This window comes from Myxine glutinosa, chromosome 6 (genome assembly GCF_964187855.1).
Source record: "Myxine glutinosa chromosome 6, kmMyxGlut1.1, whole genome shotgun sequence".
NCBI classification, from domain to species: Eukaryota; Metazoa; Chordata; class Myxini; order Myxiniformes; family Myxinidae; genus Myxine; species Myxine glutinosa.
In genome coordinates this window covers 176,674,547-176,687,429 of record NC_136266.1, presented here as the reverse complement: position 1 = coordinate 176,687,429, position 12,883 = coordinate 176,674,547, and the positions used below count along the sequence as shown (strand labels likewise).

General features: G+C 47.6%; 1 protein-coding gene across 2 annotated transcripts in view; it reads left to right on the top strand.

Moving 5' to 3' along the window:
- Positions 1-1,218: 1,218 nt before the first annotated feature.
- The window catches only part of LOC137428974 (uncharacterized), a 151,922-nt gene continuing 140,257 nt past the window's right edge, over positions 1,219-12,883 (top strand). For both annotated transcript variants that reach the window (XM_068118910.2, XM_068118911.2), the window contains exon 1: positions 1,219-1,298. The gene's annotated coding sequence lies outside the window, so the exon portion shown is untranslated. The remainder of the gene's footprint in view (positions 1,299-12,883) is intronic.

The following is a 12,883-nucleotide window of genomic DNA, read 5'->3' as shown; positions in this document are numbered from 1 at the left end:
AGAGGGAGAGGTATAAATCACGTGGACACTGCAAGGACTTCCAGGAAAGAAGTTGGAATTTAAAAAAAATGGATCTGGGGTGAATGAACGGCGGTAGAAAAGATCAAGGTTTTGGATGGGGGAAGATAAGAGATGGTGGTGAACAGCTGTTTTAAAGACCGTGAGGGAGGAGTGGGATTGAAGAGAATGTGGGAGTTTGTTCCAGAGGCGGGAGAAAAGAGGAATGAAAGAGTGAAGGTGAGCAGAGAGTCTTGATTTTGGCAGTTTCACAAGAAGAGGGTTGCTGGCAGATCTTGTGCGACCTGTTGGAATATTTGGGGGACTGAGCACCGATAGAGCAGGGGGGAGCTATGCCGGAGAGGAGTCGGTAGAAGACAGAAAGACCACCAACCTGCCAGCGGTGAGTGAGTGAAAGGCCCTCACAATCAGCTTCATTGCGGGAGATTCTAATGAAATTCAAACTATTTTTTTGAATAATTTGAATAAAAATAAGAATGAATTTGAATAATCTTTGAATAATTCCAAAATATCCCAAGATTCCAAAGACTCCAAACCAACATAGTGGGTTGTGGGCCTGTGGCCATGCTCTCGGTGTAATTCGGACTCGTACGGGGTGGAAGTGGCGCAGGTGTGATGGACCAGACGGCCTCCTCTTGTGACGTTTCCCTGCACGGATTCCATTGGAATGAAGGCTTTGGAGTTCATTATGTGCAGGTTCCTCTCTGATACCATCCAAAGAATGTGCTTCATAATGAAGGAACAATTGCGTGCTCGTTCCACATTCCCACGTACCGTGAGAGCCACAACCATCCGCCCGGTTGTTGCATGTACTACACGTCGGAAGCACGGTCGATTAGACCCTCAAGACTGCAGACAAAACTCGAGCCGTGATGCAAATCGCCCACAACCACAACCCACGGACTATTAACCACGTCACGTGCAGCTGCTACGTCCCACCGGAATGACGTCGAATCATTGGAATGGTGAATAAACATCCTGAACTCCTTCCTCTGCAGTCACAACCACCGCGGACACCGACAATCCTGCAACATTTCGGTCCTATATCCCGTCCCGTTACCCTGGAAACCGAGTTGCGTGGCAACGAAATGGCGGGAACAGGGGGTCGTCATGACAATAGGAATATAATTGGCATGCAGCGCGAGCCGCCGTTCGGGGCACGAGGACCTGGGGGCGGAGCCTCGTTCGTTCCGCCCCCTCACGCGCACAGCGCCCAGCCGCTGCGCCAGTGGCAAAAGGAAGCGGGGCCGACGGGGCTGCTCGGCGCTGGCCCACTGAAGGTACGTGCGGTCGTCGTCGTGTCGCATGCGCTATCAAAATGGCCATTCTTTTTCTTCCGCCATTCGGAGGAGGCGGTTTGTCCCGGGATGCATGTCGAGGGTTCATTGCGATTTCGTCGTCTGCAGCGAATGAAACATCATTTCCGTTTGATGCACCAGACGCGTTCACGCACGGTGTTCGTGTCCGAGGTCCTGATCGGGCACAGGACGCGATTGCGTCAGCACGTGGAGCTTTCGCTCGTACAAGAACCGCACCTGCCGCACACAGACGAACTCGCACGTTTCCTGTTCGTCTATTAAAAGGTTCCCTTCAAGGGGCTTTAGGTTCATGAGAAAAGTAAAAAAAAAAAACAGCTTTATTGTGTGTGTGTGTGTGTGTGTGTGTGTGTGTGTGTGTGTGTGTGTGTGTGTGTGTGTGTGTGTGTGTGTGTGTGTGTGTGTGTGTGTCTGTCTGTCTGTCTGTGTGTGTGTGTGTGTGTGTGTGTGTGTGTGTGTGTGTGTGTGTGTGTGTGTCTGTCTGTCTGTCTGTGTTTATCAGGTTTAATACCGAACAGGCAATCGATCATATCAGAAGCTGCGTCGCTGCACTGATCATGAGATGTGCGGTTTTAAATAATTAGATTTTAATTAACATTTCTTGGAATTAATTATACAATCGCATCGAAATTTAGGTCGTCGAGCACACACCACAATACAGACATATTGCAACCGTGCCACATCACCATGCCCCTCCAGGTCGTGCCACATCACCATGCCCCTCCAGGTCGTGCCACATCACCATGCCCCTCCTGGTCGTGCCACATCACTATGCCCCTCCAGGTCGTGCCACATCTCAGTGCCCCTCCAGGCCGTGCCACATCTCAGTGCCCCTCCAGGCCGTGCCACATATCAGTGCCCCTCCAGGCCATGCCACATCACAATGCCCCTCCAGGTCGTGCCACATCACTATTCCCCTCCAGGTCGTGCCACATCACCATGCCCCTCCAGGTCGTGCCACATCACCATGTCCCTCCAGGCCGTGCCACATCACCATGCCCCTCCAGGTCATGCCACATCACCATACTCCTCCAGGCCGTGCCACATCTCTGTGCCTCTCCAGGCTGTGCCACATCTCCGCGCCCCTCTAGACCGTGCCACACCTCCATGCCTGTCCAGGCTTTGGTACATCTCCGTGCAGTGAGAGAACCCGCCATAGCAAGCCTTGCGAATCCCATTCATTCTCCCCGTGCTTAACCAAGAGGTTCGAGTCCTGTATTGACCGTGCCTGATGGGCTGTAAATGGAGTAGCTCATGACGATCACAATGAACAATGGATTCATTAACACTCATCTGCCCATGAAAATGGATCCTTTGCACCCTTAACACATCACGACTAAATTTGTTGGGTATGTTAAAGACCCGCGTTACATCAACTGGAGAGCACTTCACAGTGATGTCACGAAAATGAAATCAATTTACAAATCATTCATTCCCTAGAGATAACGATTCCCCCTCCTTTGCAGGGTTTCATCTCTGAAGCATTTGGTGATTCCATCCTTGGGAGAGACAGAGACAGAGACAGAGATCGAAAAAACCCCATTTTGAGCACGGTTGGCTCTGAGTATATTTTTAGGAACCACCCACGCATGCACATCTCATGGGTCTTCATTGTGCAAGTCAACGTTGTGTCTGGAAAAGAATGGCACAACAATTTGAAGACTACTCAGATGAGCTGTTTGACCGCAGGTCCTTCAACTACCCATTTATCGACCTTGCTAACCAGGGGATGGTGTTTCCTTATTGGTATTCATCTGGTTTTTATTTATTTATATTGATCCATGGCTCATGGCAGAGCTTTACACTAGAGGTAATGTGTACATTCGTACACATCAGTGTAGTTCATTGTAAACTACAATGGCGCTTGGTAGAGAACATACCTCCGCCAGGCTGAACAGTTTACGTTTGGATCCCACTGATAGGTCGGATCTGTATTCGGACCTGAACCAAAATCGAATCGACTTGTTCGTGTCGCCGAACCAACTCATCCACCCAATTTTGTCATAATCCGTCCACAACTTTTTGAAATATCTATATTATAATAGCCGTAGATGATTCTGTCTGTCTGTCTGTCTGTCTGTTGGGCGTCTGTCCGGGGTGTGGCTTACTCGGTTTGCAGAGTAGCTCCACCCATAGCTCCACCCATTCTGGGAGAGGCTTCATATAATTATAAACAAATATCCACCATTTTATTAACTCGCATAGCTTTGAGGCCTGTTTTGTAGGCCCGAGGAGGCTTGCTCTCTCTCCCAGTTTTATTTCAAATCAAATTCGATATATCATTTCATTTTTCACAGTCGCTAACATAGTTTTCGACTCGGTTGAAAAAAAACGGGAAGAAAATCCGATGAAAGTTGCCGTTTATAGAACGAAATGAATTCTCAAAGGCCTGTAACTTCAAGGCCATTGAGTCTCTCTCATGCCTTTATCTCCAATCTAACTCACCATATGATTTCATTTTTATCGATGGTTTTGGACTCGGTGTCAGCAATAATTGAGAACATTCCACACACGCGGGAAAATGCAGAGATATATTTTTTAAAATCGCGTCATGGTGTATCATACACCGCCCAACTGGACACCGACGGCAACGTGTCGATATATATTAAAAATTCGCTTTTGCTTTTCCGTTAAGATGTATTACTTTTTCGTTTGATGACAGTCGTCACAAAAACGTCAACAATGATGCCGACATATATTTCTTCGTTTTTATTTCATTCAACATTATTATCCGGAAGTAAAATGTTTCAGGAAATTACCGAGAGATATTTCTTCGTTTTTTTAAATTAGTTATGTGCGCATACATTTTAAATAGGTTTATTTGAAATCTTTAATTTTCCACAATATAATTTACTTGCCATTTATCATTTGATGATTACGAGACACTTCCTCTTGAGGATCTTGACAATTCATGCGCTGCGTGGAAACTTCTATTTCCAAAATGAATGAGACGATCGATGAAGAACGCAGACTTGAACAGGATGTAGCAAGAAAACGAATGAGACGGGCGAACGAGTCCATCGACGAACGTCAATGCAAACTTGCGGGGTCACCCATGGGAATCCCACGGGCATGGATGTGTGTGACATTTCGACATATTGAGTTAGATGCTGCACATTCATTTTTACAAAATGGTTACTGGCAAGTCATCAGATCCAGAAATGGTGTAATTAACACAATTTATTTACGCGCAAGCACGAAAGTAAGACGGGCCGATTTCCGATTCCGACGGGCCGACGGGCGAGACGGGCCGATTTGGAGCAAGAAAAAGAACGTGACGGGAGAAAAACGAGAGAAACGAGATGGGGAAAGCCGATTGGAGAGGCGAGTGAGGAGCGATTGGAGAGGCGAGTGAGGAGCGATTGGAGAGGCGAGTGAGGAGCGATTGGAGAGGCGAGTGAAGAGCGATTGGAGAGGCGAGTGAGGAGCGATTGGAGAGGCAAGTGAGGAGCGATTGGAGAGGCGAGAGGAGCGATTGGAGAGGCGAGTGAGGAGCGATTGGAGAGGCGAGTGAGGAGCGATTGGAGAGGCGAGTGAGGAGCGATTGGAGAGGCGAGTGAGGAGGGGAGTGTGAGGCGCGATTGGAGAGGAGTGTGAGGCGTGATTGGAGAGGAGTGTGAGGCGCGATTGGAGAGGAGTGTGAGGAGTGATTGGAGAGGCGTGTGAGGGATTGGAGAGGAGAGGAGTGTGAGGGATTGGAGAGGTGAGGGATTGGAAAGGAGAGGAATGTGAGGGATTGGAGAGGAGAGGAGTGCTAGGTGGAGAGAGGAGAGTGTCAGGTGGAGACAGGAGAGTGTCAGGTGGAGAGGAGTGAGGGGTCACATATTATGTGAAATAAATAAATTGTGTTCATTACACCATTTCTGGATCTGATGACTTGCCAGTAACCATTTTGTAAAAATGAATGTGCAGCATCTAACTCAATATGTCGAAATGTCACACACATCCATGCCCGTGGGATTCCCACGGGTGACCCCGCTAGTCATGTTATATATCGTTTTTGGCCCGATCACTCAATGGTGTAGAATCGTTTAATTTTGTTTTACATTCTCGTATCCGGATAGATAATCGGATCTTCACCAATATCGAATTGATTGGTCCTCGTCATATACCCAAACTGTCCACCAAGTTTTGCCTGAATCCGTCCACAACCTTTTTGAGATATCTTACGATATATCGGTTTTAGCCCGATAACTCAATGGTGAAGAATCACTTTAAAAATTCCCAGATCCAGATCCGGATTCGAATCTTCACCAAAATATAATCAATCCTTCCTTGTCACACACACAACACGTCCATCAAATTTCGTCCGAATCAGTCCAGACCTTTTTGAGATATCGTGCTATATATAGTTTTTGGGCCGATCCCTCAATGGTGAATAATCACTTCAAAATTCCCAGATCCAGATCCGGATTCGAATCTTCACCAAAATTTAATCAATTCTTCCTTGTCAACACCCACAAACCGTCCATCATGTTTCGTCCGAATCAGTCTAGTGTTTTTTGAGATATAGTGCTATATATATATATATTTTGGGCCTCTCTCGATGGTGAAGAATCACTTTAAAAATTCCCAGATGCAGATCCGGATTCGAATCTTCACCAAATTTTAATCAAATCTTCCTTGTCAACACCCATAAACCGTCCATCAAGTTTCGTCCAAATCAGTCCAGTGCTTTTTGAGATATAGTGCAATATATAGATTTTGGGCCTCAATGGTGAAGAATCACTTTAAAAATTCTCAGATCCGGTTTTGAATCTTCACCAAAATGTAATCAATTCTTCCTTGTCACACACTCAACCTGTCCATCAAAGTTTGACCGAATCAGTCCAGACCTTCTTTATATATATATATATATATATATATATATATATATATTTTTTTTTTTTTTTGCATACATAATCGAGGCTCGAGAAAGAGCAAACATTTATCACACAAAAAATCAAACAGACAAACAAACAAATTATATAAAAAGAGGAGCGGTAGACAAGATGGGGAGAGAAGGGGAAGCACATAAACACAACATTTGAGAGCAGGGACATCGGGAATGTGTGGGAGGGAGAGGGCTTGGGGGGAGGTGGCGTGGGAAGGGGGTGGGGGTAGGTGGGAGAAGTATAAACACAAGGACACCAAGGACTTCCAGGAAAGAACTTGAGTTCAAAAAAGTGGATTTGGGGTGAAACTTGGTTTTGGATGGGGGAAGATAAGAGATGGTGGTGAACAGCTGTTTTAAAGACCTGGAGGGAGGAGTGGGATTGAAGAGAGTGAGGGAGTTTGTTCCAGAGGCGGGAGAAAAGAGGAATGAAGGAGTGAAGGTGAGCAGAGAGTCTTGATTTTGGCAGTTTAACCATAAGAGGGATGCAGGCAGATCTTGTGCGACCTGTAGGAATATTTGTGGGACAGAGCCCAGATAGAGCTGGAGGAGCAAGGCCAGAGAGGAGTCGGTAGAAGACAGAAAGACCACCAACCTGCCTGCGGTGAGTAAGTGAAAGGCCCTCGGAGGTAGCTTCATCACGGGAGATTCCAATGATTCTGAATACTTTGGTTTCAACAGCGCGAAGACGAGCTAGGTGTGAGGCAGGAGCACCAGCCCAGAGGGGAGAGCAGTATTCCATTGAGCTGTGGATGAAAGCCTTGTATGTGGTGAGGAGCTCAGGTGTGCCAAGGAAGGACTTCGCACGACGGAGGATGCCCAGTCGGCGACTGGCTTTGGAGGCCAGATTTGAAATGTGGTTTTCCCAGGAAAGATCATGGCAGATAGTGAGACCCAAAAGCTTGAGTGACAGAACTTCTTGGAGAGGATTATTCAGAAAGTGGATGGGAGGGTTGTCCAGTCGGTCTTTTCGGAGAGACATCGTAAGAGTGTGAGATTTGTCAGGATTGAAAGACATCTTCCACTTGTTTGCCCAGTCAATGATTTTGTCCAGGTCTGCAGAGAGTGAGGAGGCTGCAGACTGCCGATCTGAGGGATGCGGAATGGAGCGGCAGAGAGTGGAGTCATCAGCAAAGAGATAGAGAGGATTTTCAAGAGAGTCGGAGAGATCATTGATGAAGACCAGAAAAAGCACAGGGCCCAGAACACTGCCTTGGGGAACTCCAGCCTGAACAGGAAGAGGAGATGAGAGAAAGCCATTCAGGGCCACACGTTGACTATGACTCGAGGGGAAGTCCGCCAACCATGCGTGGAGATTTCCATGGATACCAAAGGAGGAGAGTTTGGTGAGCAGAGCGGGGTGCCAGACCGTATCGAAGGCATGTGATATGTCGAGGGAGACAGCTCTAATTTCCTGTTTGGCATGGAGGACCTCCATCCATTGTTGAGACAGCAGAAGCAGCATGTCCAGAGTAGAGTGACCTGGTCTGAAACCAAATTGATGATCAGAGATCAAGCCATTGGAGAAGTGGAAAGATTTCATATCTGAAGCAATGATGGATTCCAAGACTTTGCTGATAATTGGGAGAAGGCTGATTGGTCTGTAGTTGCTAGGATCTGTTTTTGCACCTTTTTTGTGTAAAGCGGTGACGTTGGCTGATTTCCAAGCAGATGGGAGATGACCTTGAGCAAAAGAGAGGATGAAGAGAACAGAGAGAGGGAGTGAAAGAGCGGAAGAACAGGATTTTAGGACCCGTGGGCTGATGCCGTCAGGTCCAGTTGCAGAATCAGAGTCGAGGGTTGACAGAAACTTTTCCACCTTGTCAGGAGGAAAGGACACAGAATCCAGGAGCAGCTGGGTATGACTGGGTACGGTGGGTACAGAGAGGGATGGGTTTGGGACACAAGATTTAGAGGCAAACACAGAGTTGAGGCATTCAGCTTTTTCACGTGCGGAGTCAGCTGTGTAGCCGTTTGAGGTAAGGGAGGGGATGGAGAGGGAACAAACACCAGAAACAGATTTGACCAGATGCCACCAGGATTTGGAAGAGGGAGACAGATAAGAGAGTTCGGTCTTGAGAATGAAGAGATATTGTTTCCTGGCTCTCCTGAGGGTGGACACACACTTGTTTCGGGCTTTGTGAAAGGAAATGAGATTTCCTTCCATTGGATTTGCTTTCCAGGAGATGAAGGCAAGTGTTTTCTGGGCAACAGCCTCACCACAAGATTCCATGTACCATGGACGGGAGGAAGGGTATGACAACTGAAGACGAGATGGGATAAATCTGTGCTTGAGAGAGAGCAATTTACTTTGGAAGAATTCCCAGGATGAGTTGATGTCAGAGGTGGTAGAGATGGGAGACCAGTCCAGATGATTGATGGCTGCTTGAAGACCGTGCCAGGTGGCCTGAGTGAAATGCCAGACTCGTCGACGCTGAGGAGGCTCCCTGAGAATGGTCAGAGAGATGTCCACTTTAACAAGCACATGATCAGATGAGCCGATTGGAGCAGAAGAAGAGCAGCAGACATTTTCAGGGAAGTTAGTCATAACCAAATCATTCTATATATATCGTGCTATATATAGTTTTGGGCCTATCTCTCAATGGAGAAGAATCACTTTAAAAATATCCAGATCCGGATTCGAATCTTCACCAAATTTTAATCAATGCTTGCTTGTCACACACACAACCTGTCCATCAAATTTCGTCCGAATCAGTCCAGTACTTTTTGAGATATCGTGCTATATATAGTTTTGGGTCTCTCTCAATGGTGAAGAATTGCTTTAAAAATTCTCAGATCCAGATCCGGATTCGAATCTTCATCAAAATTTAATCAATTCTTCCTTGTCACACCCACAAACCGTCCATCAAGTTTCGTCCGAATCAGTCTTGTACTTTTTGAGATATCGTGCTATATATAGTTTTTGGGCCTCTCTCAATGGTGAAGAATCACTTTAAAAATTTCCAGATCCAGATCCGGATTCGAATCTTCACCAAAATTTAATCAATTATTTCTTGTCACACCCACAAACCGTCCATCAAGTTTCGTCCGAATCAGTCCAGTACTTTTTGAGATATCGTGCTATATAGGACTTCCGTTTCCGGTCCGGTCGTGAGAGGACGCTGGCGTCACTTGCTCTCCGCTTCTCTGACTGGACCATTGTCCGTATCTTGCTTTCCTGGTGGTCGTGGCGGATTTTTGCCCATTGAGTCTTCCTCTGCACGGTCCCGGCTCTGCTCTGCTGCTCCTGGCTTCACTTGCTCGGCTCCTTCGCTATTTCGTCGGGCTCACTCTCGTGGGTTGTGCCGCCCATTGTTTGCAGCGGCGGTGGTGGCGGTTTGCCGCCGTGATCTTGATTAGCGGCGGCGGTCGTTTGCCGCTGCATTTGCCGCTTTGCCTCCTCAACCTTGGCCTCGTGCTCGTCTCTTCGCTCCTGTCTGCCCTCTGCATGGTCCCGGCTCTGCTCCTGGCTTCACCTGCTCGGCTCCTTCGCTGTTTCCTCGGGCCCACTCCCGTGGGTTGTGTCGATTGTTTCGCCTCCTCACCCTTGGCCTCGTGCTCGTCCCTTCGCTCCTGCTGGCATGGCTCTGCGGTACTCCGCCGCAAGGCTTCTCCTGCTTAAAACCCGCTCCACCCCATCATGCATCTCTGCAATCAAATCGAATGGACTCCTGCGTCGACCCAGGTACATTCACCGTGGCTCCGGTCGTAAGTTTGTTTATTTACAATCAGGTCACTCCATCCCCATCCTCTGGTCGGCTCAGCGCACTCCCACTCATCGTCCCAACACACCTGGTCACAACAACGCACAAAATCGCACCTCCTGTCTGCGAACCCTGGCCAAATCACCTGGATTCATACCCGCCGTACAAAACAACATCAAGCTCACCCTGTTCAATACCCGGTCCCTCAACAACAAATGCCTCATCCTGAACGACTACATCCTGGAAAATAAACTGGACTTTCTCTGTCTCACTGAGACCTGGCAACAACCACTGGACTACTACACGCTCAACCTCACCACACCCAATGGATATTCTTACATCAATAAACCACGCTCGGAGGGCCGAGGTGGTGGAATTGCCATTATTCACCGACAAGACATCAAGACCAACCTCATCTCCATCTCATCTGCTCCATCATTTGAACACCTGGCTTTTAAACTCTCTGGTCACACACAGTCAGTCATGGCTGTTGTCTACCACCCTCCCAAACCACACCCATCATTCCTGTCTGACTTCTCCTACTTTCTGACCCAGCTATGTTCCCTCTCCCCCTCAATCCTCCTCCTTGGTGATTTCAATATCCACATGGACTCCACTGACTCCACGCTAACCGCTGACTTCACTGATTTACTCACCTGCTTTAACCTCACTCAACATGTCAACTTTCCTACCCATAACCGTGGTCACATTTTGGACCTTGTCTGCTCTACTGGACTAATTTTGCACCATCTCTCTGGCTCCGACCTCACTCTCTCTGACCACCTAGCCATCACTCTGACCATCAACATCCCCACCCCAGCACCAAGGCATTATCGCACTATCAACTTCCGTAAGCTAAATGCTCTTTCACCTGCCTCATTCTCATCGACCCTCTCTGAAAAAATGTCCACTTCTCCCTTCGTTGACCTCCACACCCCTTCTGACCTCACTGACTACTACAACCACACTCTCTCCTCCTGCCTTGACCAACTTGCACCTATAAAAACCAAAACAGTTTCTTTCACCCATTCTGCTCCCTGGTTTACCCCTGAACTCCGCCTGATGAAAACTCGTGCTCGCCAACTTGAAAGACTCCGCAATAAAACAGGTCTCACAGTTCACTCCCAGGCCTACAAGGACCACATACAACACTATAAAGATGCCCTCTCCCGCGCCCGCTCCGCCTACTACTCTCAAATTATCCACTCTGGCTCCGGAAACCCAAAAGCACTCTTCTCTACAATAAACAAACTCCTCAGCCCCCTGAACACCACCACCCAGTCATTCACAATAGACAACTGCATCTCCTTCCTTTCATTCTTCCAACGCAAAATTGAAAACATCTACAACAGCTTGACCACCGCCGCACCCGCTCCCCCTCAAATCACCTGCCCCCCCTTATCCTGCCATCCCCTGTCTCAATTCTCCCCAGTCTCCCCTACTGACCTCTCTGAACTCATCGGAATGAAAACTGCCACCTGCACTCTTGACCCCATCCCCTCCAGCTTTGTCAAGGCCTCCCTTCCTGCTCTCTCTCCACTTATCATTGCAACAATAAACTCCTAAGGTGTCTAGCCTGGGTTTAAATCCAGACCCAGGTATAAACTGTCATCCTGGTGTTTCACAGGCAGGTGATTCATCAATGTTTGTCCCGTCCCTCCGATGGATGTTAAACTGGCATACCGTCTGCCGACATTAGTTGGTGGACGTTGATGATCCCACGGTGTCCTTCGCGAAAAGTAGGCGAGCTATCACTGGCACCATGAACAATTCACAAATTCCTGCCATAACTACTGTTGGGAAGGTAATGGCAAACCAGCCTTGTTAATGAACTGCTTTAATAGTACCGACACTCTGTGGCAGAGTATGGTACATCAGAATCAGAATGGATCACAATGGTGAATGCATAAATACCTTGACCTAGAAGGAAAAGATGGGTACCTATTGAACCCTGGTGTTGGGCTAGCGGCTAGGGTGCCAGCTTAGGATCCTAGGATCCTGGGTTCGAATCCCGGTCGATCGCTGAATTAACGCCAGGGGGGTTGACTCAGCCTGTCATCCTTCCGAGGTCGGCTAATTGAGGACCAGTTCACTGGTAATTCCCTGTTTGTCGTTAAAGGCGGCAAAAAGGGTTGGCGTCAGGAAGGGCATCCGGCCGTAAAACATTGCTTCAAAAAGGGGACCGAAAAACAACAACAACCACGGTTCCCGAAAAAGGCCAACCCCCGCTTGCGGGGAAAAATGGCCTCTAAAGGTGGTTTTTTTTTTTTTTTACCTATGGCCGGAAAAAATAAACAGGTTGGCTATCACAAGGAAATGTTGTGGCACGAGTGTTTGAACTCCGAGAAGAGATGCAGAGTTTCATTCAGATGCAAGAAAAGCACAAACTTGAAGCTTCCTTCCATGAAAAGCTGTGGGTCTTTCACCTCGCGTACCTTGTGGATAGGTGCACACCTTATCCTTGTGGATAAGTGATAAGATAAGGTAATTTCCCACAAGTGCACACCTCTGGTAGGGAAAAAAACCCAGAAACTTCAGTGTGTTATTAACTGTAAATATTTGTATATAAAGTACATTATGACACAAGAAACATGCCGACACAGGATGTGGGATCCCAGCATCATGAGATGTGCTCATATGGGAATAATCACCTACACCTGCTCATGGTTCCTATCAGAGCATGTGTACCTGATGATGTTGGGAACCCAGGTTAAAATCCCACAGACTGTGTTGATATGTCTACCCAAATGTCCGTATACTTAATGTAAAAGTACACTGATGTCTCCTAATGGCCTTGTCCTGCATGTGATATCTTAGAAGACAGGCAGAGTTGAGCTTGGTTAGTACTTGGATAGAAGAGGGTGGATGCACAAATAAATGGGTTTAAGGACAAAATAGAGGGAGACTTGGACAAATTAGTGATGTGAGGAGGAATGAGCGGTTGGGGAAGATGCACAGGGTTGGACAAGATG